General features: G+C 41.4%; 1 long non-coding RNA gene across 1 annotated transcript in view; it reads left to right on the top strand.

Annotated features, from left to right (window-relative positions):
- The window catches only part of LOC132250064 (uncharacterized), a 63057-nt gene that overhangs the window by 18598 nt on the left and 16886 nt on the right, over positions 1–27573 (top strand). The window contains exon 2 of the long non-coding RNA XR_009461660.1: positions 27079–27299. This is a non-coding gene — a long non-coding RNA (uncharacterized LOC132250064). The remainder of the gene's footprint in view (positions 1–27078; positions 27300–27573) is intronic.

Below are 27573 nucleotides of genomic sequence, written 5' to 3'. Positions count from 1 at the left end.
GTAGCAACGGTGCATTAATGCACATGTAGATAAACCCTGTGTGTATCAAAATTGATGTCAAGTAGTTTCTAAAAATAATTCATAGGCAGTTTTTATTTTTCATATCAGTGAATAATCTTGTGCCGCTAGAGTAAAAAAGAAGTTTGTTTTTTACTTCAATGGTAGTAGGTCAAGATCAAAGGTATCATTAAATATTTGTCAAAAATATCCTGAAATGCCATTTCTACTTCATAATGGAAGGGGCTTTGCCATATTTTGATGCCACATTGAACCTGTATTTCCTTTCTTAGTCTCTTGAAATCCCAGATTGGGAAGAAACTAGGCAGAAATCTCAATTTGAGACAAATGACCTGTGTAATTTTAATATTTACAATAGATTGTAGAAAACCATATATTAATGACTTTATATTTCCTTGATTCAGAGACAGCCAAGGAGTATTTGTATTTGAAATATGGCATGAAATATCCCCAATTGCTGTCCTAAATAAACATAAGAGTATTTGTGTTACCTTTTAACCTGTACTGGATTAAAGTAGTCTTTAGCCATTGGCTGTGAGTGAAACCAAGATCAATTTCTATAATTCTAAAAGCCAACATTTAAATTGGCTGACTGAATTTTGATACATTAATCACAGAAGATTATGAGGAAAATGCCATATTGTGCATATTTCTTGCTAGCAAAATAGAACTGTCTGCAGTTCTCATTGCAAAATTATGGAATGGACTGAATCAGAAAAAAAATATTGGAAAATCTGCTATTTCAGGACAGCTGCTCTCAGTATTTTTGGACAGCTGAGTTTTCTACAAAAATAAAGCAGAGAGTTTTTTAATAGAAATTGTGAGCCAAGTTTGTTAAGGGGATAATTTCAGTTGACAAAATAGATCATTTCCTTTCTTCCCAAATTTTGCTGAGCCAACGACATTCCATATTGTTATTCTCAGAGCCTTATTTCAAGTGCCGATGTATAGGCTCAATGATAATATTTTAATTTCATACAAACAAGTCAATAGGAAGACAACAGCTGGTGCATTTGTGCTACCCTGAGCTGTAACTTTACCTCCTCTACTAGGTCTTGTCTCTAAGCAGCTTCAAAGATGTCAGCGTTGGATGGAAAATGACCACGTGCAGGGAGACGGTCCTGGTAGTACAGGGATAGGATGTTGAACAATGTGTATGTAAGGCCAACAGAGGCTACTAAAATAAATAAAAAATCATGTTTCAGGATATAATCCAACTTCTCACTCCTGGGGATTTTGCTATGGCTAAAACACAAAAAATATATACCTAGTACAGAGATTTTTTCACCTTTCCCCTGAAGCAGCTGGTACTCACCACCAGCACTGACTGGTCAAAATGGGCCTTGGTGGTCTTACCTAGCATAGGAGTTCCTATGGGTGAAGCCTGTGGTATCACTGAAACACTGGCTGTCTTAATGGCTGTACTTCCAGTACTATCAAACTGTTGTAGACTATGTATCATGGATTGTTGTCTGGACCATAGACAGCAGGCATTGGGGAAACTGTTGGCAGCTCATATCTGCATTTAGCCCATGAGAAGAATACAGTGATAATTTTTGTTCAGGGGCTTCATTCAGGCATTAACCTATGCACGGTGAATGGCACAGTGAGGTTTTTAAGATTACACCTGGTGTGAGTTTTTGAAGTTAGTTTAAGGGTGACTGAACCCAACCCATTGCCCTAATGGCAAAATACTTCAAACAATTCCACTTCATGTTCTGTTTGTGGCTAAAAACAAATGCTGAAATATCAACATTTCTTGAAGGTGGACATTCTAATCTAAATGTTCAGCTCTAATCAAAATATTGGCTAACAGGGACCTCATACCATAGTGATATTAAATCTAGCACTAGGGATGATACTGCCTTGAGCAAGGAGTTGGACTAAGTGACCTCCTGAAATCCCCTCCAGACTTTCTTTCCTGTATGGTTTTAAATCAGATAAATAGTGATAGGAACCCTGAAAAAGAACTTTGCATGTTCTGTAGAGCATCCATGAGTGGAGAGTCTTCAAAATATGCCTGAAGATGTATTGACATGAATGCTAGGCTTCTTCATTTATGGAAATCATAGGCTCATGCAAGACTACAAAGGGTCACAAGATCACTACATCACACCACATCTCCAATGCAGTACACTGCACTGAACCCCATACTCCCTCTCTATTTCATAGATTTCATAGATGTTAGGGCTGGGAGGGACATTGAAGATCATCAAGTCCAGCCCCCTGCCCCAGGGGCAGGAAATCGGCTAGGGTCAAAGGACCCCAGCAGGATAAGCATCCAAGCATTTTTTGAATGAGTCCAGAGTAGGTGCCTGCACCACTTCTGGAGGGAGTCTATTCCAGGTCTTGGGGGCTTGGACAGTAATTTTTTCTTATGTCCAGCCTAAAACAGTCTTGTAGAAGCTTATGATTGTTAGTCCTTGTTTTTCCTTGGGGCGCTCTGGTGAACAGATGTTGATAATTTGATAATTTTAGATTTGTAAAACACATTGCTTCCACCCTGCCTGGTCTGTAAGAGCTTCTGTGGATCACCACTGCCCTACTAACTTACAACTAACATTCTTGCTGTCACACTGACAGGGCTACAGGACATGCTGAAAGGGCAGCACTTTGCGAGTTAAAAGGACATGACAAACAAATCAATCCCCAGAGGAGCCAGAAACTTGAACCATTATGTAAGGAGTCATGAGGAGTGGGCAAGGATATTTAAAAGTCCCACAAGCTAAAACTCTACCAGTTGAACAAATGAACTATGGTAATTTCAGTGCACCAGCCAGTAAGTCTCTGTCGTGCTCTCTTCATTGTACACCATCTGATCATTACATTAGCTATTAGTGGGTGTGTCTACACGAGATGCTACATCACCATAGCAACGAGCTACAGCATTCATTGCTATGGCGATGTAGCATCACTGGGTATGAACCGTGAAGTCATTGCTACTGCATAGTAGCAGTTAAAAATAACTGTGGTGATGGGACTGCACAGTAACAACTTACTAAAGTTGTTTAGTACTAAAGTGCTAAATGACTGCAGTAACAACTGCAGATGTGATCAGTAGTAAGTTATACTACATTATGCTACTGGACTGTCAATAATTTCTGGGATATTAAGATTGCCAAAGTGTTTTTATGAGCCACATCTTGGAAACTACTATATATCTCCATTATGTGAATGTGCCTTGCAGAACTTCTAACAAATGCTACCGGATAATTAGGCAATATGGAAATGAATGTTAAAAGAACAAAACACACATAAGTCATTTGGTTGTTAAGCTACAGAATCACTCACCAGGCTCCCGATTTTTCTGGTGGGGTGCTGAGTATTCCTTCATCTCATCCAATCTAGGGAAACAGAAGGTGTTCAACATATTCCAGAATATGGTTCAGACACTACAAATAACAGTACATGATTCCTTTTCACTACAGCTCATGGTAATTTTTTCTATGGAACTTATGCAGACCTGACAATAAACCAGTGTGCAACAGCCTGTGCTTTTAAAATACAGCTGTAGGTTCACTGTCTAGCTTAATGCTTGTAAGGTGTCTTTTACACAAACAGTATCTCAAAGCAGCTGGAAGACCTGAATCATACAAGACAGTACATACTACTTTAAACATTCCTCATTTGGTTGTATCTTGAGGTTCCACAGAAATTGGAGTCCCATTGTTATAGGATCTTTACATATACCTAATAAATGTCCTGCTCTAAAGAATTTCTCATGTAACTGGACAAGATAGACAAAGGATGGGAGAAAAGTATTTTTACCCCAGTGTTACTGGTAGGATAATGAGGTGCCGAAAGATAAAGTGACATGTAATAAAGTGAGCCCTAATCTCATGACCCCCAGATTCATATCTACAAAGATTCATATCTACAAAAACTGTCTATCTACAAAGCTGTGGAATCAAATCTGGACTTCCTATGTGGGCACAGGAATAGGACCAGAGAACTACCAATGGAGCAGGCAAATGATAATGAAGTGGCAAAGGACAGACAATAGTGGAATCAGGGCATTGCTTGAGACCAGATCCTGAGAAGTCCTAACCACCTTCTGAATAACTGATGTCCCCACTGTCTTCAAAGGCAGTTGTGACCAAGGGTGTAGCAGGGCAGCTCCTTACCTGGGGCCGCTGCGAACACAGACAGAGGGTAGTGCTGGTCTGTTGCTACAGTGGTGGTGGCTATTTTTGTGCTGCCCCCATGCCAAGGCAGTGCTCTGCCCCCCTCCCCCACTTCCCCCCCCAGTTACATGTAAATCCACATTAGTTCCTTACCATGTCTCAGGGTTTGATCAACAGCAAGTAAATCAGAGGGCCAGTAGTATAAGGAGAACCTGGGCAGGTTACAGGGTTACTGTGCATGTCTGAATGTGAGACATGAAGGAGGGAATGTCAGTGAAATAGACTGTGAGAGGGAGTCTGCTCCCACAAGACCTACCAAGTAGGAGAACATTACACCAAGAAGTGGTCAGCTAATGAGAAGGGGTAAAGAGGAACCTGGTAGTTGGGAGCTACAGCAAGTCTTTATCCTTAGGTCCATGTAAGGAACATATGGCAATGCTGCCCCATTAGAGAGGAAAGTGTCTCTTGCTCCAGCACCAGAGGAGGTAGAGAGAGGGCTTACAGCCAGAGGAGGTGGAGAGAGGGCTCCACCCAGTCCCCACCCTTCTCCCCTTACTGCCTCCAAGGAGAGACTAAAGTTGTGAGATTTAGATGGCTTTATGTGCATACCCAGGCAATTCTATTCTATTCTGCCCAGGCAATTACATGGCTATAATGAAGCCTACTGAATATGCTCAGAAGGAAGTGCAGGGTGAACATAGCTACATGGAATCCAAGTTCCGGATGAATACCAAAAATTTCAGTTATGTGGCCATATAAGTACTACTTGGGTACATCACAGTGTAATGAGATTTAGCCCATTCTACCAAAGTCTGATACAGCCATAGAGAGAGGTAGTAGGATCCCTACTCACCCATCTTGTTATATAAGACCTAGGCAGAAACTAGTACTCCATGAAGATGAAGTGCAGTTGACCAAGTTACAGTCCATGAGATATGGTGGACCAAGTCTATGACGGGTCTGGGGGCCCTAGTATTGTATATTACTGCTTCTTTGTGCAAGAAAATTCAGGCCATAATTTATAATAATGTTCCACTATAAATGCTTTATAATGAGGCAGTACATGATTTATAGACATTACAACATGTTACAAACTTAAGTGATATATGTTATAAAGCACATAAGCAGAAGGTGATATGGATGGTTAAAAACCATGGTTATTATCAATCTGTTTGCCAGCTGTCTCTGAATACAATCTATTACACTTTGTTTAGTATTTATTAAAACATCTAGTAATATTTAATTAACCGTTTTCAAGCTGTATAGAAATGGAGCCTGAATATTAGCTATGATCAAAAACTAGTACCTTAAATGATTGAAAACCCATTATTTTAATCTGTGGTGGCTTGCAACTCTTTGTATCCTGTTTATAAGATGGAGTTTGCTCCCCATGAGAGGTCCTTTTTGCTGCACTACCCTCACAACCTATGTCTTTCTTGTATTGGAGGAGGGTGTCCTTTTGACTTAAATGAAGTATAGTGTCAATTTTATATCTGTGTTCCAGCAACGAGTCGGGACTATTAATCTAAGGTTCCATGTGATCCTTTAGTCCCCGTTGACTTTAATATCTCTGAGTGATCTATTGGACTGCTTTGTCCTTGTGATCCTAATGCTTCAGTAAAGTTTTACTTCTCCTATTTCTCCCTTTTGACTATCTAGATGTCCGTCTGAAAGCTCTAAAGCTTGGGGCTGCCACGTCACATGAGAGCTTATTATTACATCATTGTCCTGTCCCTGATGCTTCCCGCATCCAGCTCATACTTGCACTGAGCAAGACATTCATCATGCTGCAGAGGACTCCAGACTTCGGTGTGTCAGACAGTGCCGGTTATAATTATAGTCAATAAGGCCCATACCAAAGGGGTTAAAAGGAGATGTTGTAAACTTGGACAACCTTGCTACTGTTTCTGAGAGTTAGATTTATTCTCTGGACTACTTTAGTTCTCCTCCAGAGAGTTCATTGTGTAAGTCAGCGTGACAGATTTATCCATGCTCACAGAGACAGTGGCTGTTTTCTCACTAGGCAGGTGGAAGGAGAAAGCAGTGTAAGACAGCTGCCAGCTGAGAGGTCGCTGTTGAACTCATGCCATGGAACGAACATAAATTATAAATCTTCCAAAGAGGAACAGCTTCTGCTCTTATTTCTGTCTTGTCCTAAATTTTTCAGCCGCAGCTCTATTTATTTTAGGCACGTCGTTATCATTGGCAAGAGCAGCTGAGTGATTCTGGTGCAGCGTTCAGAGTTGCACAGAACACAAACACCAGCTCCGGAGCAGGAGGGTTTGGTCCAGATTATTTAAATGCTCCCTTGCACCTGAAAAAATTAAAGCAAAGACAAATTCAAGCTCATTTGGAATGAATCCTCTGGCAGATGCAGGAGAGGAGTTTATTAAAACCAATTACACAAAATAGAGCAGTTAAAGCCAGTGATTCTGAGCCAGGGTGCTGTGGCACCCGCAAGATCCTTTTAAGGGTGCTGCATACTATTAGGGCTGTTAGGTATGCCAACACCTACATATGGTCTCCAAGATGAACCCAGAGATTTCATATAGGAATCCATAGTGTCAGACCCATTCTGGCCTGTTGTGGGCTTTGTGAGTTTTTGCAACAGAAGAATGACTATTGTTTTTTCATAGTCAGAAAGCAAGTGAAAGCTCAGAGCTAGCATTTTCCAAGGGGTGCCTGGAGTCTATAAACAAAAGGTGACTTGTATCTAAAAGGTTTGAGAACCACTGGTTTAAGCACAGAGGAGTAGAGGATGGGATGGAACTTACTCATGAAGGGCCTCTTCCAGAGTCCAGTGGAGTCATTAGAAGAGCAGCCTTTGACTTGAACCTTGGAGCACAAACCTGTAAGGTGCTGCATGCTTCAGGGAGTTGCCATCTCCCAGGAACTCTCATGGGAGTAGAAGGCTCTCAGCATTCCTTGGAAGCATGGAAGGGCCAGATCTTTAGCTGGTGTAAATAAGCATAACTCATTTAAGGGACTGGCACTCAGCACATTGCATGGTAATGCTGCTCAATCTGCTCCCTGCTTTGCTGGTAGCAGCTGTGATTATCCTGCAGTACTTACCTCCTTCCAATACTTGTGACACTAAGTTTAGAATTAGTCATACCAGCTGCCCGTGTTGCTGCTTGTACTGGTTTGTTCCAAGTACTAGCTATTCTTAGTGTAATGAAATTCTCCATAAATTCTTGTAAGGCATGACTGTGCTGCCGTAGAGCATATTATTGACGCTGTTGACTTCAGCCATTTGTTCTACTACAGATTCTTCTCTTCTTTCCACCCACATGGTATATACTGAATTCCCCTCTCAACTCACAGACTTACTGATACATCTTCTAAGATTTCTGCATGTGAGTGATTTCATTGACACCGATGCGAGTACACATACTCGATGGTACAACTCACATACTTAAAGTTAAGCCTATGCACACACATCTGGAGACATGGTCCTTAGTCTTTCTAAAAACTGTGTGTCAGCAAAATCATTAAGTCTGTGATTTAATTTGAATGCCCTAGATCAAGGCTGTCCAACTTCCCTGGGGCTGGATACTGGGTATCACACTGGCTGTATACTTCAGGCCTCCCCTTCCTGGTCCTTCCCCACCACACAGCTGTGGGAAAGGCAGCTGAAAAGGCCCAGCAGCCACATGCATGACCCTCACAGGCTGCTTGCAGCTCATGGGCTGCCACTTGGACAGTCCTGTCCTTGATCTTCTGTAGTCTCTCCCTTTTTGAGAATTCTTTTACAGGCATGCACAGTAGCATTAAAGCTGAAACCTACATTGAGATCAGCACTGCCCTGTGGGGATCTCTGAGGCATGTTACGGAGATTGGCAGCACCCCATTCTGGAGGTGAATATCCTCACAGGCATCCACTAGGAGCAGAGCAGGATGCCCCATTATGGCTAACTTGCCATGGGTTAGAGGAGAACTGATAGTTTTGGAAAAGCTGGGAAGGCAGCTGTGAAAGCAAGGAGAAAGCAGACAACACTAGTCTGTTCTCAGTGGTGGCAGAGCTAGATTGTTTTCATTGATGTAAGTGGTGGCACATGACAGAACAAGGAGCAGTGGTCTCAAGTTGCAGCAAGGTGAGGTTAGGGTAGATATTAGGAAAAACTTTCTCACTAGGAGGGTAGTAAAAAACTGGAACAGGTTATTCAGAAAGGTTGTGAAATCTCCATCCTTGGAGGTTTTGGAGACCCAGCTTTTCTATGATTCTAACACTAGCCTCTTTATTGCCAATAAAATTCCTTTACTGCCTAAGATCTTGCAAGTAAAAGCACCAGCTTGCTGGGTGGCATCAACAATTTGAATTTAGCTTTTCTCACAGGGTAGTGCGGTGCCAGGTTTCTTCATGAACATAACTCTTCTCTCCCACTCAGCAGTGCTGCCTAGGCACTGAGCATCTTTGCAATGCTTCCGCCACTTTCTGTTGGATTTTGAGATGCATCACATTTGTCCCTAGAGCTCTGTTGCTCTTCCGACATCCTGCTTTCTTGATCACTCATTCTGGTATGATCTTGATTTCCTTAAGCATTTTTCTTTCTCCTCTGGGAAATTTATGTCTCTCTCTGGCATCTGTCCCCCTTCCTCTCTGCACACTCAGGTGAAGAATTCATATATTTCTTTCTTTACACAATGTCCTTACTTCTGATGTCAGTAAATTATTCTTGCCATCTTTAAGAGACCTTTCTGTCTCCTTCACTGCCCTCTCCTTTTTTACGCATTTAAAAATGTCTTATTTATCTTTACCTCCCATGTGATCTTTTTGCCTTTATTCCTCCATCTTGGCTTTTCTTAATGTACACCAATTTGCAACAACTTTATAAGTCCAGCTCTGGATTTGATGCTCTCTACTTGAGTTATGTCCCTTTTTGACCTGTAACTATTCCCTGCCCTTACATTTATTGCTAGATAGCTGGCATTTATCTCTGAACCCTTTCCATTACCCCTTGTGTATATTACTCTCCTCATCTAATGCAACCCCACATTTACCCTCATCCATGTATCATTTCTTCCGCAGAAAGTCTGCAAATATATTTTCCTCTTTAGTCCTTATTTTAAATCTAGATGTATTATAGCTAGTACTCCTTTGAACTCTTCCCTATCTCTGGGACATATTCTGATTGATCAGCAGAAGCTGTCCTGTATAAATGACCACCTCTGCCCTGAAGACTTACAAACTGATGTAAACAAGACTTAGTAAGCATGGTCAGAAAAACAGGCTCCGAAAGGCAAAGTGATTTGCCTAAGGTCACTGGCAGAACCAGGTCTTCCTCATTGCCCAAGCCCTTTGAGACAGTAGTTGTGTGGCTTCGTCTCCCAGCTTTTAAATAAATTCTTAAATCATGTCTCTCTTGCTTGCCAATTGATGATCATTTATGTTTACAGTTTTACTTTAGGAAGGTGGACCATTTCCACCTACCCATGCCCCATCTATTCTAATTTCTGTTGTGTGTCCAAAAGCTAACATGCTCATTTTTGGATCATTTGTCAGCTGTATCTTTACAGGAAGTGCCTGACCTGCTAGTATTAGTATATTCCATATAGATGTGTCAGAGACATTTCTGAAGATACAACCTTTAATGCTCTTCTTTTTAGCTTTGTCCTTATACATTGGATACCACAAAGCCATGGTCTAGTGTGTAAATCTGCTCATGCAAGTAGCTCTATGAACTCTACTGAGTATGAAGGGCAGTCCCTTGAATAGGGCCATTGGCCATGGGTTCAAGCCAGCTCATCCTTTGGCTTGCTATGTTAACCTGGGTAAATTATTTTTCCCTATCTTATTTGTAAAACACAGAGAATATTTTACCTTCACACATGGGTGGATCTAGGTTTTAGTAATGGTGGGTGCAGAACACTGCCTCTAAGACCATGGAGGTATGGGGGTGAGGTGCTCCTGGAGTTGCTAGGCCAATGGGGGAAAATGTGGAACTGGGAAGGGGGCAGGCACAGGGTTGGGGGGACCCGCTTATTGCTGCCACTGCTGCTGCTGCCTCTGACTGAGCTGGGAGAAGGAAGAAGCCCCAGAGCTGCTCCTGACTTGCTTCAGCTGGGGGCTGTGGGGAGCAGTTGCATGGGGTGTGTGGCTGTTTTGGGAACAGTTGGAAGCAGTGCACAGGATCCTCCTTCCAGCCCCTACTCCCTGCCTACCCCTCCCTCTCTGAAGTAGCTCTGGGGGCTCCCTCTGTGCCTGGGTCAGCTGGGGACAGCGACAGTGGGAGGGATGTGTGACCACACCACTACACCTCCTTGCATCTGCCCCTGTCTTCACACGGGCTAAATTCTGAAAATCATCTTACAGAAAACATTTTAGTTCAGGGACTCAGACACTGCAATGCTGGGTTCATATCAAGGGAGAGGCTGGTCACAAAAAATTAAAATTTGGTTTATAGATTTGACATAGCTCACTAAAACTGCAGGGGATGTTATGATGCTCTTTGATGTCTGCTTACATATTTAAATACAAAGACTATGGTTTCCCATTTGCTTGGAGGCAGGGGGTGGTCCTGTGAGCCAATTCAATATGGTTGTCATTGAGTTAGTGACACACTATGGGCCTAATCCATAGCACATTGAAGTTGATGGGAATCTTTCTATTGGTTTTAGTGGGTTTGGATTAGGTCTTATTTTGCACAAAGACTTACACAGGCTCATTTTTTTCTTGATTGCTATTCCTATTTGGAAAAATGAAAGTCATTCAGAATGACAGCACATGTTTTCCTCTTTGCATTTGAATATACATGACATTAGATATGCTGGTCTACTGTTATCTATGCACTTGATCTTAAGATGCACCCTTTCTTTGTTCCCCAAGCATTATGTGATACAGTAGAACCTGAACAATAGAATTGCATCTATTTCTGAGTGCTTTTTTAAGCATATCAAACTTCCTCTCATTGAAAAACCCAAAGAGGGAATTTTTTTTCATAGGTATCTGATTGAGTGTACATGATTTTAAAATATACTTAAGTTATTGTTTCTTTTTCAGCTGTGGATTAGTCACACACCCAGGTCTGACAGGTGCGTAAAAGTCTTAGATACAAAGTTGTTGGTTTTTTTCTGTTTTTTGCTTTGTTTTGTTTTGGCTTTTTTTTTTTACAGTAATAACTAGGAAAACTTCCCATCCTTACCCTGCTGCATCCTGACTCAGAATTTTTTTTTTAACATCCCTTCAATTTCCATATGGTTGGAAACAGGCCAAGACTGAATTCAATCTCTCAGAAATCTTTTTTATCCTCTTTTTCATCTGTTTTGTGTTTTTCCCTCTCCACATTAGGTAATTATAGAAAAGGCTCCATTGTGGGCATCAAGACTAACATTTTAGATGGAATAAATCAATTTTTTTCACATGAATATTTCAGAAATGCCTAACGCACAGAGTCAGCAATATGATCCTCATCTAAATATTATTTACCTCCTCGATTAAAAATCAACAGGCTGAATTGTATTTGCAACCAAGTACCAAGTAGCTCTAGTTGCTATTTTGTTGAAATAATATCAGGTTTCCTCTTATGCTTTACATATCTGTCCCCAAGTGATACGATAGGCCTGTGATTTATTGACCTACTAAAAGCACTTTCACCGACTTGTCATAATAAACTTTATTTAAAATATTAAAACATAAAACATCAACCAGCAGTGCAAGCAGAGATGCCCTACAAATGCTTTCTAATTTAGTTAAGCCACGGTGCAGATCCAGAAAATGAAGACCCCAGTGAAGTAGTCTACTAGGATTTGTCATGCTAGAATCTGTTGCGTGGAGGAACTGAGATTATAAATACGAATGCCTTGAAGTATGAAGCGTTGACAGGAAGTTTGGCTCAACCTCAGCCCTTCATCTAGAGTCATTCTGAAAGTCTATCTGAAACCTTGAAGCTGAACCCTGGTATAGTGATCATGAGTTAGACATCTGAGTAATTCCACAGTCACTGGAATACCCTGCCCCAGATCTATCTTGCCTGTTATGCTGCATCCAGAAGCACTCCCTATCTGCTTGCTCCTGTTCTGCATATGACTAAGCATGTACTCTGTAGCAGTCTTAGGATCCTGATCTTAGGCATGTGTATTGACATGCACTTTGAGGTGGCAGCGTGGGAGGGAATGGACTTCACTGTGAGGCTCCAAGGCATGGAACAGAGATATACCCTCACTGTAGATACACCTTCACTGTAGATATACCCTCACTGGAGCTTTTTTGTTCCTTTTCAGAGTATCGAAGGAGACTTGGCTACCAGCAATGTCATCATAACAATCTTGATTATATGATCTGGTTTTCTAAAGGCAAGCCAGCTCACAGACAGAGCATGGCTACAATATAGACAGAGGGTCTAAAATGCCAGGTGGTCAGCATCTTCAACTTCCATTGACTTTGCAGCTGGTGAAAGCACTTAGGGGTTGTCACTGACTTTATTGGGATCTAGAAGAGACCCCTCTTTTTTTCCCAGGCTCTAGCTCATATACAACCCAACTCCTTGCCCCTGAGTCTCAAGGACACTGACTTTTTATTTAATGAAAGTCCTTTATTTTAATTCTTATGAGCTGTTCCTCATTGTGAAGGTCATTAAACTCTGCCAGACTTGAAGTACATGGGGATCTTTCTCTTGAACTACTTTCCTTAATGAATTTTTTATGTAATATTCCAATCTGGTTGCATTTTTGAGGATGAGAGGGCAAAGTCTAACCCAACTTTATCACCTTCCCTCTAATATTTATGTGGGGTTTTTTCATTTCTTTTCCAATCAAGTTATATCATCCTTTCACCTTCTTTATGATGGAGCATGTGGCTTTCCTGAATAATCAGTGGGTGTGTCTACACAAGATGTTTACTGTGGGGTAGACTAATTAGCTCTACAGTAAATGTCTCACATCTATACATAAGGCCCTATTAGGCTCCAGCAAACTAATTCATTCTACAGTAGGATAGTACTTGTGAATACATGCTCAGCACCACATGTCTAGATGCTGATGTGGCTAGCTGAGGCACAACGGTGCTTCAGTGCTGGGGCTGCTTGCTAGCTAGCCCTGAACTGATGCACCCTCATGCCCCAACCAACCCCTCTGCAGCACATTGAGCTGGGTCAGAGCAGCCCTGAGCTGGCAGGCCATGGGTGACTGGTGCCTCCCAAGTCTAGGGGGCCGTCCCCCAGCAGCCAGCCAGTGACCAGGGGGGAATGGTGGTGGTGGAAGGGCTGGCACTTTCACTGCCAATGTGCCGTATGCAGAGCCAATTTGACGGGGGGCACTAGCATTCACCATGCCCCCCACTAGCTGCATCGCTTGCTGTCAGGGGGGGCGCTATCATGCTTGGGGGGGCATGTGCCCCCCCCCCATATCTCACCTACATGTCACCTATGTGGCAGGCTGACCCACTGGAGCCCCTGCCAGATGGGGCTGCTCCAGTCCAGCTCAGTGTGCTGCAGCCCTGGGCATATGTTCAAATTGCATGCCTGGGAACAATAAACTCCACGATATGTGCTGGAGTTTATTGTTGCATGTTAATAGTTTGTGTAGACATTTCTAGTAAGGCACTTTGGGTTTTTTGGTTTGTGTTTTTTGCATCTAAGCGACTGTTTTATGTAATAAGGTACAACTCAACATACATCAGGTGGGAGGAGCTAATCCCTTAGTGCCATCTGGTCCATTGACTCTCACAGAGATTTCCTGTTGCTAGGATCTAATTTTAAACTTAGCAATATAATGGTATATGAAGTCTATCTAGGTATTAAAACAAGGATTCCCAAATAGTCTTTTCCAGGTTACTGCTGGATTCTAGTTGTGCAAATATAAACGTAGGTGATGAAAAAAATGACATGGATCAGGGAATGAGGGGAACAAGAATTGCAGCTTTAATTTTAATGAGAAAAGGATAGGATTTTTTGTTTCTCTACTGGCATTGAGAAATATTAAGCACTAAAAGTAGTCTCTCCCTCTGTCTCTTTCTCCATCTCACAAACACACGCACACAAAATATAGCTGCCATAATTACCTATATCTTTACAGTTCTTTGGCACTTGTGAAGTAAAAGCATTTTTAGTGTGCACGTGTGGCATCTCTATCAATTATATATTTATATAAATTAATTATATCAGTTAATCCAATATAAGTATGTTTCAGTTGATGTTATAAAGCTACTCTTTGTTTGCATATTTACAGACAAACACTGACCCACATATGGGGCACACACCTGTCAGATGAGAGTACTTTGTCTAGCATCATTTTTTAACCTTATCTGAAATGAATTCAAAACCTAATCTGGGTAAAATCACATTTTGACTCAGTCATATGGTGCTTGGAGGATAAACCTGTAGAAGGAAGTTCAGAGGTGTGGTTTGTGCTGCCAGAACACTGAAAAGAAGGTGTCTTCCTCAGCCCGGCTGTCCCCAACCTAGCATACAACCCCATCTTTACTTCAGGCCACACTCATGACTTCTGCAGAAGTGATGGTTGCTTTCTCAGCAGTAGTATCCTTTGACTGGATCCTTACAGAAGAAGGACAGTGGGGAAGGATCCTTTTCACTTACCTTAAATTAGAAATCTATATCTCGGCTCTCTTTTGCTGTTCCGAGAACACCTCCAGCATGTAAGTCTTTGTCTTCAGCCAAGGCCTGAGAGCCAAAAATAAATCTAGAAAGAAAATCTCCACTTGGGTATTTAGAATAAACTGGGCTTTGTCCTAGCCCAAACTCTTAGTGATGTCCATGGACATTCCCTGAGTGGAGTGGAGCAGAAAAACCTGGAGCATTTTAAAGGATGTTAGATGAATAAGAAAAAAAATTTGCTGCATTTTCTGCTGAATTTCTAAATGTTTGCTCAGGCAACTTTTGTAACCCCTCAAGCAACTAAAAAGAAGGGTCATGGAGAGTGACCTTCAAAAGTCACATAGGCACATATTTGTACTGTAAGCTTCTGTGCTCTCAAACAATCAGGGCACTTAAAAAACATACTGTATGACTCATCTGATGAATCTCAACTAAGCCAAAACAATCATCTTATTTTTTAGCATACCCCACACACCTTTTCCCTGAAAATTAGCAGTCAAAATTGCAGTGCAAGTCTTAACAGTTCAGTTAAGAGGAAATAGCTTTTAATTTATTCTACCTTCCAAAATCAAGGCATACATCTTATTTAGGGGTATGTGGTATGCAAAACACACAGGTATATTTTGAGCATTGAGTATTATGTTTCATAGATGTTGGGTCGGAAGGGACCTACTGGATCATTGAGTCTGACCGCCTGCCTTGGGCAGGAATGAGTGCTGGGGTCATATGACCCCAGCCAGGTGTCTGTCTAATCTCCTTTTAAACACCTCCAAGGAAGGGGACAGCATCAACTCCCTTGGAAGCTTATTCCATATTTTGGCAACCCTCACTGTAAATAATTTTTTCCTGATGTCCAATCTGGATTAGCTCTCTTCCAGTTTGTGGCCATTATTTCTGGTTACCCCGACAGGCACCCTGGTAAACATTGTATCCCCTATTTCTTATTTGGTCCCTCTGATGAATTTGTAGATGGCCACGAGATCACCTCTCAGCCTCCTCTTGCAGAGGCCTTTAACCAGATGAGTGGCTCTCCTCTGAACCCTCTCCAGGCCATCCACATCCGTCCCGAAGTGCGGTGCCCAAAACTGGACGCAGTACTCCAGCTGTGGCCTGACCAATGCTGCATAGAGGGGAAGTATCACCTTCCTAGACCTGTTTGTGATGCACCTACTTATGCAAGAAAGGGTGCAGTTAGCTTTACTTATTACCTCATGACACTGGTGACTCGTATTCATTTTGGAGTCGACTATGACTCTGAGATCCCTTTCTGCAGTTCTGCTACTTAGCATGGTACCTCCCAGGCTGTAGGAGTGTTGTAACCAAGTCATAATTTATTTAAGTGTTAATGTAGATTAGCAGCTGTAATAGTGAATCTTGAAAAGGGATTGTGGTAGTGACATTTACAATTAAAGGTAAAGTAATTAGCTGTGCCCAGCAATACCAGAATTTAGGGCTTTGTCTTGGTCATCATATGAAATGACAGTTTTGCCCAAAATTTGCACAACTCTCCCACCATACTGAGCTATCCCTTGGGTGCATGAAGATTTATGACTGAGCTTATCAGCTATACCAAAAGGGCAATATCCAGGTAAAAACCACTGCAGCCTGGCTAATTAGCCGTGTCTCCATTGCTGCATTAAAGCACCCACACTAAGTAAAAATGGAGGTGGTGTGTAGCACTTTTGGTTGTAGAGGTCTGTATTAGGCCTCAGTTCTGTGGGGACTGGGACTGTCCTATGTTTTGTTTAAGCAAGTCTTGGCTGATTTATTTTAAGATCTATGGATGAAATTTTACTAGATGTAGCTGCACTGAACAAAGAGTCAAGAGCACTAATTCCCATGTAAGCTCATATTTTGTTTGGGTTTTCTGCTACCTCCTTTGTGAAGGCTATTGAATCTTATATGTACCCTGATTCTTGTTTAGCTGCATCGGGTAGTATTGTAATTGCCACATGCTGTTGCTGAGGGGAATGTTGGTTCATTTCCTGATTCTCATAGTAGGAGGATGCATTGATTTTATAAAATGTAATTGCATTGACTGCTCTTGTTATCAGGATTGATTGTATTGACTGGAGTTGCCTGTTGTTATGTTTTCACGCTTTTGTTTTGAAATATACTTTTGTGATTTTCTTTCACAGTGCAGTCATGATATGTTTTGAATTAGGGTCCTTCTCTGTTTGATTTATCAGCTGCAAGGACTGCCCTGATGCACTGTCACAGGTATTCATGCTATCTGAGTGACATTACCCATTGGAGTCAATATCTACTAGCCCCAGCCATGTTCACCCTTGGAACCTTTGCCAAAGGTTTAGGAGGTTGATGTCTGGAAATACATTTCTGAATCTTATTCCCATGTGTCATACCTGAACTGCGGTCCGTTTCAGTTGCTGGTTAGTGAATTGTAATAACTAAGAACAATACTCTGAAGCAGTAATAATAGCTAGATTTATTGGGCTGGGGTAAAAAACAGTGGCTACCTAACTCAAGAAGCATCTCAAGCTTACCAGGCCCTTCTCTGGAGATCACTAGACAAAAGATGCAATGCACACATATACTTAATATTTCTAATTCCAAGGCAATTACTGCTTTAAAAACTATGACAAAATGGCAACAGTGCTTTTATATCGTTCAGAGTTTCCCCACCTTTAAATTCTTGTTTTCTTTTCTTTCATAATATCTTTAGTCCCTTTCTTGAGCTGACATATTTTCAGACTTAAAGAAGAGAACTGAGACATACTGGAAGAAACTGCTGATAGCCCCAAGACCAGATTAGAGGACATATATATACAGCCTGTGTCATATTAGGTCTCAAGTAAAGTCTTGTTTAAAGTAAAATACCAACTGTCTTTTGAAATGCCATCATTCCCCAAAGTCCTGTTACAGAGTCCTAAATCCCACATACAGTATTGCTACATCTATAGGCAAAGGACAAAGGGTCAAAGACATAGTTTCTCCTTATTTAAGATTCCTCTTTCATTTTATTACAGGACCCTGGGGTAGACTCTCTGTTGAAGTCCAGTCTTCACCAATCACATGCTAATAACTTCAGCTGAAAGAGGGCTTTACCCTAATGTCATTATGCTCCCAAGCAATGATTGATTGTGTTATAGTATGTTTTTGAAACCTAATTACTGTCTCAGTTAGTATTTGAACTCATTAATCTTCTAGTCTGTAAATAAGTAAAATTGACTAAATAACCGAATTTCTTTAATGATGGGCTCAAGTTATCTTTGTACCTACTGTTTTGTGTTAACCTTTTTATTGCTGGAAAATGATTTTTCTTTACAGTAAGTGTTGTCTTCAGTTCTCATAAGCTAATTTAATAAGCATGTCCATGCATTGTGCTGCACTCATTTGAAATGGTGAATTAAGAAATACTTCTGTCTCTGTGTCCTACATGATGCTGTGAGGAACAAAGTCCCCAAATAGCTCAGGGCTTTCTTTCCTCTTAGGCCAAACTAGAGAGGTCATTTTGAGTAACAACTCTGAAGCTCCAGAGCCCCACAAGAAGCAGTCGTCTTCTGCTTGTTATTCTACATCCATTGCAAAAGGTAGAGGGAAGGGACAGATTATAGTGCTAGATGGATAACTCCCAACTCTTCATTGACCATAGGCAGCACCATTTTCTGACTTTTTCAGCCCTCCCCAAAATCACTAACCATTGGATGAAGCAGTATCCAAGGAATGAGGAAGATGATACAATTGAGTTGTTACTTCAGAGAACTTGGTTTTTTCTCTGTTATCTCCCTGAACTAAAGGCACTGCCCTCACAAGTAAGCCACTAAACTTGAAAAAGCTCTTAATAGATACCAAGCAGTGTGTGTCCATTTAGCAACACATCTGTATTCTGCACTTTCTTACTGGCTTCTCATTGAAGACAGTTTGGCTGAGCATCTCAGTCATGGTATTTGAAGCTCTTCACAGCACTTACCATAGCTACTTCAGAGGTCATAGTATTTCTGTCTCAGTGATTCTCAGCTCTGGGGTGCCACTAGATCTTTTGAAAGGTGCAGTGAGGTGTGAGGAGGTAGGTGAGGTGTTGGGAGATAAACAGATTAATTAAGCAGATAAGCAAAGACTCAGGGTTGTCCCTGCCTGGACAATCCCCCAGACGCACTGTTTGGCCCGACTGCAAGGAAGCAAGCACGGCAACCTATAAATTAGGTTTTTAAGTTGTGTGCCACTCAATTCACAAAAGTTATGGTGGGCTGCCTTTTGTCTCATGATGGGTGCCACAAATGCAAAAAGGCTGAGAGCCACTGTTCTATGCAATCATGTTTTACCACATCAGCTTCATTTCACTGTTTCACTGCTGACAAATAAACAAAGACTCAGACAGGAGCCAGAGTACAGTTATAAAACACAGACAAGCATGACTACCAAGTTCAGGAAGGTCAATGTCATGTCTTTGACTTGGTACCCTTAATCAGGTACTCATACTTACACATGCACATGCAAAACCCAACCACTAGTCAGTCATTTTGCTCCTACTCACTAGTCTGGAGGAAAAAAATAACAGTTGCCTGTTATTTTTAATTAGTGGGAGCCACTTTGCAACTGCAAGGACTGGGATCTACAGGAGCTAAGATGATCAGATCATCTCTTATGGAAACTGGCACCTCCAACATTGGTATGCTTCCATACTCCATCAAGTGTGAGCTCAAGCCCTGATGAGGAAACTCAGCCTTTTGCCCTGGCCAAGAAATAACATGAACATTTGCTCGTCTTGAAGCAAAGGAATAGGTTCCTTGGAAGTGCTCATTTGCTTAAAGTTAGGCTTGGCTCTAAATTGTTCTCATCTAGAGATAATAATCTTACAAGGTAAGCCATGTTGAGAGCTAATTTATTGCTGTTTTTTTTTTCTGGTTTGAGCCTTCAAGTAAGATTGAGGAAAACCAGTTCTCATCAAAGGTTTAGCAAACTTCAAATCACTTTATGAGAACTCATTTTGTTAAATTAATCCCCTCTCCTTCGATTCTGTTTCATTCCTCTACTCATTTTATTATCTCCATCTTTAACTCAGCAATGAGTCATGCTGGACCAGGGCCAGATTCCATCCTCATTTATACCTAGACATTACCAACAAGAGGTTTTGCCCACTCTGACAGAAATGAGATATTCTCTAAGTAGGCCACACTATGCCTTCAGTTCCCATTGTGCAGCCTCACTGGGCACATCTAGACGAGCACAGCCGTGCGGTATGTGGCACTGCAAACATGTCTGCAGTGCCACATACCACACAGTCGGATGTTCTCTGTGCTGCAAGGGTGTGCTGCCCATGCGTGAGCTGCTCTTTTTCTTCCTGCAGGTTTTTTTGACCCCTGAGTCCAAAAAACCCGTGGAAAAATAAACCTAGAGCAGCACATGCACAGTCAGTGCATGCTGCTGTAAAGAGGAGCTGGGCTACCCAGATCCATGCTGTGGCTGCCAGCCAGGCTCTGCCTGGCAGGATCACAGCTGCTGTAGCCCCGGGAGGCCCCCAGGATCCCAGGTAATGCTGCTGAGGCCAGCAGTGCTGGGCCCAGCCTCCCCTACTGCCCCCAAAGTAACTTGCCGTGCGCCAGAGTGTGCATGGCATGGGCGTTCTTTGGGGACAAGCAGCCATGATGCAAGGTGTGCTGCTGCTACTTGTCCTCAGGGAACCAAATGTCTATGCTCGTCTGGACGCGGCCATTGTGGTTATCCAGGTAAAAAGCTTATTCATGAAATGGCTCAGTGGTGGGTGAGTGACACCCATTGGGATGGTGTGGAAGCAAGTTAGGGCAAAAAAAGGCCAATAGAGAGAAATACAAAACCAAACAAACAAAAAGAAAAGAATTAAGAACAATAGTATTTGTTCAATCCACAATGTAAAACACAGCTTAGATAAATAGAGGCAAAAGGCAGAGTGAGTCATTTGTGGTTAGTGTTGTAATAACAGATCTCTTCCCTATATACAGTACATAGTTTAGGATGTTATGTACTGTTATTTAATATATCAAGTGGATTTGTGCACCTACGCACTAAAAGGTGGTAAAATGATACCAAACTGATATGGTATCATCAGGACCTTGGATTTCACTGCTCAGTTAAAGGGAGTAACAGAGAAAAGTGTGGACTATGAATATGGAAGAGAAAATCAATTCTCAGTCAAAAGACAGTTGAGTCAATGCACAAAGAATGGAAAGGGGTGACAAAGTGGAATCCTAGGTCTCATTATAACCCCAGTCCACTCCTGGATTAGGATGCCTCAGGCTTCAGCCTAGTAATAAAAACAAGTATGCTTTGCTTCATATCCTATTTTGGAAAATGAGGGTTGAATGCTAAAAGCCTAATTGCACATTGTTTTTAAAAATCGGTTTGCTAATTCATCATATTGTAATTAAACTAATTAGAACACTATTCATTTCCAACTACCTTAATTAGGCCTTCAACTTGGCAGGGAGCCTGTGAGACCAAAATGTTGTAATTTGTACAACAATTGAAAGACTTTGATAACAAATGACTGAATTCCACTACATTTTAGTTAATAAGATTTATGTATTAATCTAGTTGTACTCTACTCCCTTAGAATTTGACAGGGCTTTAAGTTTTTCTGATCCCCCTATGAAATTCTTAAAATCTGTATTAAAATAACTGGAAAATGTTCTGAATCTAATTGAGACTCTCAGTTTTATACTGCAGTAGGCATTCATTGGGCTGTCATACATTTTTTAATCTGGTGAGTACTTCTTAAAGTAGTTAGCTCGAGTAGAAAACACAGGTTAGAACTTCATGCAGTAGTGAACTGGAAGGGTGTCCTGTTGCATGGTTTTTGCTGATGATTTGCTTTTGGGGGCACTGTTGTACCAGACTGTGCATTTCAGTGAAGACTACAAATGATAGATTTCACTTGCATCACTTCAGATCTGCAGTCCTTGTCAAATCATTGTAATGAATGGTTGACAAAGAAATGAGTTGCTACCAGTGATCTCACAAGAGAAGTGGGGAACTTTTGTGGGGTTTGGTTTATCGATGGTGAATTTCCCTCATGCCCCTTTGACAACATAATTAAGTGATAATTACCTAAATGAATAAATGTTGATGGCGGAGATAAATATCTGCATCTCCTTAATCTATTTTTCCTCTTAAATTGCCAAAGGAAATTTGGCTTTAATGGGGGTATATGTCAATTTTTACAAAGGACTGTAAATCTATTTAGAAAGAACTTAGATGAGTCAGTCCCCATTTCAGCAGTAAAAGTTACTAGTGTATGAAGACAGAAGATGGGCCAAAAAAAATTGAATAAGAGATTGTAATAATTATGTTTCTTAGTGTCACTACCTTTTTGCAACATCTGGTTTGTTTCTGTACTTTCCACATCCTGCAGATGTTGCTAAACACATGAAAAATACTGACAGGAGAATACTTATGCCAAGAATCAATTCCAGTGAATAATATAAAGGCTATCCTCTTACCTTTCCAAAAGTCTACTAAGCAAAGACTTCTAGTTTCATTGCAAGTAAAGATCAGACCAATAAGTGAAAGGGCCAGGGGCCCTCTAAAAGTGTCAGGAATAATCTGTTGTGCATGAAATAGAAAAAGGATGGCTTCTGGAAAGACTATGGAGTAATAAATCCAAATCTCTGTTGAGCCAAATTCTGATACCCTTACTCACAATGTGGAATAATTTACTCCTTGAGTCAATGGGTTCAGACTCAAGGTGCAGATCTGCAGTTTTGCTTCTGTTGCAACTGGTCCATATGGCCTAAGGAAAGTAAATACTGGAAGCCTGAGGTATACTGTCTCTGTACTTGATTTTAAGAGCATGTTGCCTATGGTTTTGATGTCTATCTGTATCACTGTTGTATGTAAACATCTGGCAAACATTAATGAATTTGTCTTTAAAACACCCATGTGGCATACAGTAGGATTACACTGTTCAGGGAAGAGAAGAAGAAATAATAGTACAGGCTCTAGAACAATCCCCTATTTTGTTTCCAGTGCAGCAACATTGGTTGGTAAAGTTGCTGCCAGGCAGAGGATCTGTCTCCTGCCCTACAATCAGTAGGATCCTTTTGGCCTCCACTGAAGGGAGAAGAGAACAGATTGTAGGGTCAGCCAGTCTGCCAGTTCAAGCAGAAAATACTCCTGAGACCACTTTCCACCAGTTCTTTTTAGCTAGCCACTATCCACAGCACCTCATCTTTGAGACTACATCCCAGCTCAAAAGGAAGGAGTGCAGGGCTGAGACTGAGAACTGAAATCCAGAGGCCGCTTCCTTCCGGAAGCAGGAGCTAGCGTGAGCTGTTTGCCCAGTTGGCAAGTACTGTGGCAATAGGCACCATAGACAGGTGGTCACTCTCACGTGGAAAGAAACAATGCGAGGGAAAGAGGCAAGCATAGGAGCCATGTTGAATCACAGTAGCAGAAAAAAACAAACTGGGAAACACTTCAACCTCTTTTTCGTCCCCTCTACCACAGGAAAACACATGCATATGCACAACCAGATATGTCTTCTTCACAGTGCTGGAAGCGTCTCTGGTCCCCTATCAACAAGCCAGAGCCTGAATTCCCCTCTTCATTGTCCTACATTATCAGTTTACAGATGAAAATGGTGTTTTGACATTTCTGGGGCATTCCAAAATGAAGAATGGCATTGAAATTAATATCAGAATAAATTAGTACGAAGAGCCCTGGGCTGGCCCTAGGGTTCATTTCCATTAGATAGAATTGGCTTATAAAGATTATTTTGTTTACAATTCAAAGTTTTGATAGATTCTTATTTCACTCCACAAAACCTTGTTGAGTTGACTTTCAGCCATCACTGAAACACTAACCTGTGCCACAGGGATCAAGGAGTCCTGTCACAGAATATTTGGCAGGCCTTGCTCTGGTAGTATAGGAAAATTCTTTAGAGGTCACCATTCAAATGACAGAATTTCCATATTTTGTTATCTGCAGTACTCTTTTCTTATACTTGGAGGAGGAAATACTGGCATAATTTCAGATATGGTTGTGCAGTGACTGTTGGGAAATGACAACTTTCACTGTAATATGCAGAAAAAAATGCTCATTACTAAGAAATAATGGAGCTGCACACTGGAGAAATAGATTAAAAGAAAATCACTACAATTTTATTGGGGGAGTAGATAGATCATGGGGGTCAGTAATAGCATATGAAGCCTTTCGTCTTTAAGGTTTCAGCCCAAATTTAGCCGAGATTGGTAGTTGTTCTTATGCGATGGCAGTTTGGACAGTCAGTTCCTAAGAAGCAACAATTCTCATCACAAAATGGATCACAGCTGGCACCTATTGGAGCCATTGTTGGCTGTCTCAATGTAGGATGTCTTTCCAATTCTGGATTAAAGGAGCATGGCTGCCATATTGTGGGGAAGCTTATAAGCATGAAGATTAAAGGAACAGAGGCAAGCCATGTTGGAGCTTGACCATTTCAAGTTTAAAGATTTTGTGGACTAATACTGAGCAAAAAAAGAATACCAGAGGAGTCATGGGGCTTCCATGAGGGTGTCTACCTGTGCTTGGACCTCAACATAGACAAAAAAATAATACCTATTTGATTGTGAAGGGAAGGTGTCTTCCAGGAGCTGTGTTTTATGATTTTTAAATGGAAGTGTTCTGTTCAGCCCCATCAGCATAGGGAAGAGATAGATGTAAGGGAGCTGCATCTCCATCTTGCACTCTCCCTCTGAACCTCCAGGAGAATCCATCCCACCCTGCTGATGGCAGCCCCTTGACCTTTCCTGAAAAAAAAATGTTTCTGCAAAGGACAGCGTTGTTTTAGACTCAGCCACAACTCATGATGAAACATATAAAAGGTTTTGCAGATACCTGTCACTGATCGATGATGAAACCACTAAGTCCTGTTGTATGGCAGGCAATAGTGAGGGAGAAGAACAAAGAATGGTGAACTTGTTCTGGCCCTATCTGAGGGGCAAGGAATGGACCAAATCATTCCCAAGGCAGGTTTTGACATATTTGTCCCAGAAGTGACAGCTACTGGGATAAGAGTTTTAGTTTCAGAGATGGTAGGGTTGGAAGGGACCTGAGCAGATCATCTAGTCCGACCCCCTGCCATGGGCAAGAAAAGATGCTGGGGTCAAATGACCCCAGCTAGGTGACTGTCTAGCTTCCTTTTGAAGACCCCCAGGGTAGGAGCGAGCACCACTTCCCTTGGAAGTTGGTTCCAGATCCTAGCTGCCCTGACTGTGAAGTAGCGCCTCCTGAGATCTAGCCTGAATCTACTCTCAGTCAGCTTACGGCCATTGTTCCATAAGGGGTAGGTTGGATCATCTAACTGGAGAGGGATGAAAAGCGTAGGTTTTTATTGAGCTGTATAGCAAAGCTGGTAAAAGGAGCTGAGACGTGGGTCAGGAAGAAATTCCTCAACTTCTGTAGTTGATGCTGTTGCTGGGACAGAACCTGCTCACAAAAATATAGGTACCTGGATGAAATCCTGGTCCCACTAAAATCAAAATTCCCATTGACCACCTCAGATTGAAGCTTTTACTTTAAATATTACATTCTAGAGAGAGAAAGGTTAGAGCAGTAAAATGAATTGGGGGTGAGTTAGAAGAAATCCTCAGTGGAAGAACATTGTCGGCCTAACCTGGGTTTAAGAACAGCAATGAAAAGTCCGGTGAAAGTGATTGACAAGAAAAAGAAATATCAGCTATAATAATTCTTTGGAAGGAGAAAATAGGCCAAAGTGAATGAAATACTATATCACACTTGCTGGAAATGTTGTCCTGTGGCTGTTCACCACAAAGGAACAAAAAGGAAACTTAACCACCTAGAGAAATGCCTGTGGTATGCTGCTATTCTGGGGCTGGGAAAAGAAATAACTGTCACCAGTTGTTGAATAATGAAGAGGTAAATTTTGAAAGGCACATCTGGGAATTTGGTACCCAGGTCCTAAATGGGTACCCAGGAGCTCTTCAGGGCATTGAACATCTCCCTTTGAAGCTGTTTCTTTTCCTACATAAAACCATAATTTAATGATCTTTTTAAAGTGAGTAAATGGCAAGAGAGGGGAAGGTGAATAAACAGGTGTGCTGGTTTCACTCCTCCCCTCCTGAGCTTCTCTTTTTAAGAAGCACCACTATTTGTTGCTATGCATAATAATGTACATCTGTCAGAGAACACTTTCCAGAGTGCACAGAAATACACCTGCAGAGCTAAGAAGCAGATGAGTCACTTAGAAATGCTGCACTCCATTTCTTAAATTAAACTGCTCCATGTGAAAAGCTCTTATTTTCATACATGGCTTTTGATCAGTATTTGCTACTGAGACGTATTATTTCCCCACATTCTTTTTTTTTTTTTTTAGGAACTCTGGGCCAAAATCATTCCTGGTGTAACTCCACTGAAATCATTGACCCCTTCAAACAAGTTCAAGGCACTGACTTCAGTGGAGACAGAAAGCTTGTATCAAGGATGAATTAGGCCCATCAGGTCACCTTCTGTTCTCCTTTTCACCAACTGCAGCTCCAGTGAAGGCAGTAGGGTTGAATGAATGATACTGAAGCTAGGACATGACCATACTTAAAACTTATGGAGCTACTGCATAAAATTAAATCAGAATTTGGCCCCTCCATTCACATGATACAGCCTTCTCTGTTTCTCACCTGATATTGCTGCCTTGTATATTATTAAAGGAAATAGGTTGTGTCACATTTTGTACATCTATATGGGGCCTAAAACAAATCTCTTTCAAGCTGGTGGGTGTCCCTCTTTTGAAATATATGGGAACTAATCAAGCCATGTGAGAATATGTATTATTATTATCAGAGCAATAAGTTAAGCATAAGGCAAAACTCTGAATGTTCTTTCATTCACACAGTTATTGTTCTTAACCCACCTACTGTTCTATGTTGTGATCAGTCTGAATGTGCCTGCTCATTTGTTTCTCTGCTCCCACGCAGAAGGAAAGAGCAATTTAGAAAAAAAGAGACTGTAGATGACGCTTGCAGAGGTCACTGAGATTAATGGAAAACACAATTATAACAACATGAAGCTGGAGGCCCTGGTTTGGCACTGAAGGGTCCATGTGGGTGTATCATGTTGCATTATATGATGTAAGAATTTAGGTTGGTGTAATCAAAATGTAACTGCACTCCTTACCAAAAACACCTGTTTAACCTCAGCTAACCCAAGGGAATATGTATTTCTTTTACATCGGAATCTGGAACATGCTAGTGAACTCCATAGTCAATGAACTACTGTTTGCAGGTCCTGGAAGGGGAAGCATTGAAAGGCTCTGCTAAGTGTGTGTGTGTGTGTGTGTGTGTGTGTGTGTGTGTGTGTGTAAACACACATCGTGCTGAATGTGTGTGTGTGTGTAAACACACATCATCTGAATAATGTATTTTCCAAATTATACTTATATATTTTTTTATTTAATTTAGGATTTCTTCAAAGTTTCACGGCAGCAGACCTCAAGGCTGAACAGCATTGCTTAATCCACAGAATGGGTACAACATGAGCTGTGGCAGAACAAGTCTCTCTACCACTATGAATCCAGTGCTGAGGGGCCTGATACCACTTTTCAATGGAAAATGAAAGCCTCAGCACCTCTCAAAAGCAAAGTTATTCAGAAGGTGCACAACAAGCATCCACTAATAACTAGGTAATGGGGTCAGAATCCACAACTGGAGCCAGGTTTTCAAAAAAGCTCATCACAATAGGTGCTGAGTTCTTGGAAATGCAGGCCCAGTGGCAAATGCTAAGTTCATGGAAAAGAACTATGACATAGTATAGAAGATAGGTAGGGAAAGGGGAGGTATGGTACTAACCTGAGATATGGGAAAACTAACTTCAGTTCCCTAATTTGTTGCAGGCTTCCTATGTGACACTGGGCAAGTCACTTAAGCCATATCAACACAGCATACTTACCATGCTAG

Source organism: Alligator mississippiensis, chromosome 1 (genome assembly GCF_030867095.1).
Source record: "Alligator mississippiensis isolate rAllMis1 chromosome 1, rAllMis1, whole genome shotgun sequence".
Taxonomy (NCBI): domain Eukaryota; kingdom Metazoa; phylum Chordata; order Crocodylia; family Alligatoridae; genus Alligator; species Alligator mississippiensis.
The sequence above is the reverse complement of the archived record's forward strand: the minus strand, read 5'-3'. Positions and strand labels throughout refer to the sequence as shown.